The sequence below is a fragment of the Acomys russatus genome, chromosome 30 (genome assembly GCF_903995435.1).
Source record: "Acomys russatus chromosome 30, mAcoRus1.1, whole genome shotgun sequence".
NCBI classification, from domain to species: Eukaryota; Metazoa; Chordata; class Mammalia; order Rodentia; family Muridae; genus Acomys; species Acomys russatus.
The window spans coordinates 5,828,597-5,831,797 of record NC_067166.1 but is presented as its reverse complement, the minus strand read 5'-3'; positions in this window follow the sequence as shown (position 1 = coordinate 5,831,797).

Genomic DNA, 3,201 nt, shown 5'->3' with positions numbered 1-3,201 from the left:
CCTCCGTGCAGATCCACTCTGCTTGCAGCCGAGACTGCAGCTCCGGGGCGCCGCTGGCCGGGGGGGCGGGGCCCGGGCCTCCCACGTCCCCAGCGGCGCTAAATCCATTGCCGAGAGGCGGCCTGCCAGGCAAGAGCAAGCGATGGCCGAGCAGCGACTCCGGCGTCGACTCCGCGGCCGCCGCTGCCCCCTCGAGGCGTCTGCGGGAAAGTGGCGAGCTTGGGTGACCACGAGGCTGGTTGGGTTTATTGTTTTCTTTTCCAGAGGTGAATTATCTGAAATCGTTTAGATTTTTTTTTAAGTTAAAAAACTTTTTTTTTTTTTTAAAGAAAGTAAGTGTTTGTATCCATGATCCCTTTCTGACTGCTTGGAGTGGGTGCTCCTAAAAGGACTTAACCCCACGCTGAAATACAGGCTTTCACAATAGAGATTAGCTTTTGCACTGATAAGGATGTCCTTGCAGGGGTGTGATCACCGAAGGCACAGCTTCTTTCCTTCCAGCACTCTCTGATCTTATTGGCAATGAGAGGACACTGACAAGAGCGAAGATTCGGGAAGATCCTTGTTGGACCAGAGGCAAGGGTGGTGTGGGAGAGAGAAGCTGAGAAGTTTCCAGTAAATGCACAGGGAGCAGGCATTCGACGACACGTGCAGCGAATGAGAGAGCTCAGGCTGCGGGGCTTTGTAGCCTGTTCCAGTTCGTGTTCTGACACATGACCTTGAGCGAGTCGTTTGCACTGTACTTACCAACCTCGAGTTGTGTGGATTACGTGATAACGTCATCCTTATCTTAAGGTGAAGGAAATGAACTGCTAATGCACGCGGTTAGCACAGTTCAGTTGTTTGATGTCGCTGTTATTGTTATTTGGGGAAGCACAATCTCTGGCCTTTTTCCTAAGGAGAATAAGGGTCCTAAAACTGCAGTTACAGGTGTGGCACACAGTAGGGAAGGGCCTCATGTTTAGACCTTTTCCTTTCCTCCTAGGTTATTGGACCATGACTCTCCTTTTTAATAAATTTATGTTAAGGAGATCAAAACTCTCTTCCTGAGATTTTAATTAGCTTCAAATCTTGTAATGCCTTGTTTCATATCTTTTCCTTCAATATATAATTTGCCCAAGGCTTATTTTCACATCCTCTCTTTCCTGAGCCTAGCCTAATCCTTTGAAGACACCTCTAATTAGAGTTGTTGCAGTCATATGTCATTAATTTCAGCCTGTCCTCTGACCCTTGCAGTGACAATCTGGGGACCAGATCAGAACAGTATTCCATTATCTCAAGCACTGTGGTTAGCTAAGCATCCTATTTAAAGTCACTAGCCCAGGACGCCACACCTGATCCCACACCGTACATCCTAAGGCAACAGCTTAACTCAACCTCAGGAGCTATTTCTGAGCATTTTCAGCCCCAAATTCTGAAGACGATGACGATTCCCGTGGAGTAAGATTCTACTTCATCGCTTGACATGGTCAGAAACACAAAGCCCACGCTAACTAAACAGCGTGTACTGTGTAGAAACTTACGAGATAGTCCTCTAGGGTGTTCCATAGTGGATTTCCTCCACTCCTTAGTTAGCAGTACACTTTAGATTCAAGAGTTAGTTACAGTAGCTTCAGGCTTATCTCAGGTACAGTAATTCCAGGAGTATTCAGGAAGGGTCTTTCAGAAGGGTTGAGCAACTGTGTGAAGCAATAACTAAGGACCTCCAGGGCGATGCGTCTGTTGACACCCCAAGTGCGTATGCGTCTGTCAGAGCTCAGCTTGTGAGAGCAAGGCTAAGGACTTCACGCTTCGCAGGCATCAGACTTTTGGTGGGTAGGGGAGCAAATGGCTGTGGTGCTTGGCCCTGCGGTCAGAATGGTAGGAAATACAACTCCCCTCGAGGGTCTTGGATATGGAGGAAATGTGCTTATGCATGAATAACTTACAATCGCTCACCCAGGGAAGTAAATATAGCAGTGCATGTGTAAAAGGTTTATCTAGAATACTGCTTCTTATAAAGGCCACATAACTGAGTGTGAGCGTCATGAAAAAAATTAGAAATAGTGAAAATTTCTGGAACAGGCAACAAACAACCACAATGAATCTGGAATCAAATACATAACAGGCCTGAGGTGCTTGTGCCAGTGCTCAACTGTGTTGCATGGCCAACTTCACTGCAGCCTACAAAATAAGAACACCTAGCAGGATGCGTCTTAACAGACGTGCAATGCCAGTGAATGCTGCCCCGTGTGTCCCAACTCTGATCTAAGACCATTGCCTGTTATGAGGGAATAGTTTCCTGCTGGTCTTCCTTAACCAGGTGGTGTCAAATCATCTATAGACTGTATTCAAGTGTTTGATTGTACAGCTCTTGCTTGAGTTGCTCATTTAAGTTTGTAAAAAATTTGTTAAGTGAGTTTTTGGCAGCTAGGCACAGTGGTGCATGCTTTTAATCCCAGCACTGGGGAGGTAGAGACAGGCGGATCGCTGAGTTCGAGGCTAGCCTGGTCTATAGAGCGAGTTCCAGGGCAGCCAGAGATACACAGAGAAACCCTGTATTGAAAAACAAAAAACAAACAACAAAAAAAAAGAGGTGAATTTTGGCTTGAGATTAAGATAGGGTTTGCTAGTGATTTATGAAATGACCCTCAATATATTTCCCAGGATTTGTAATATATATTTATGTAAAATATATAGGTCTCAAGCCTTGATGATTATAAAAACAAATGTCAATCAGCTCTGAAAAACATTGACGATGTGTGCCCTCAAGTAACAAACATTCACCCATGATGTAATACTTATGTAAAGTAAACAGGCATGCTTATCTCATTAGTATGCAATTTTATCTTTAATAACTGGTAAAATTATATGCCTATAAGAGAATTGTTTGAAATACTTGATTTGATACTTGATTTTCATATTGATTTTTTAATAGCTATATACCTAAGGTTATATAAGTTTTTCTTGGGATTAAAAAGGTCACAAGTGGGAAAATGTTGAGAAGGCTTATTCTAGCATAGTGGTTCTCAACCTTCCTAATACTGCGACCCTTTATGGCTGTAGTGACCCCCAACCATAAAATTATTTCATTGCCACTTCATAACTGTAATTTTGCTACTGTTATGAATCATAATTACAGTTATGTATTCACTGTAGCTATCAACAATTTCTATTTTGTTATGTTTTTATAGTAAAGATACTTTTTTTGTTGTTTTTTAT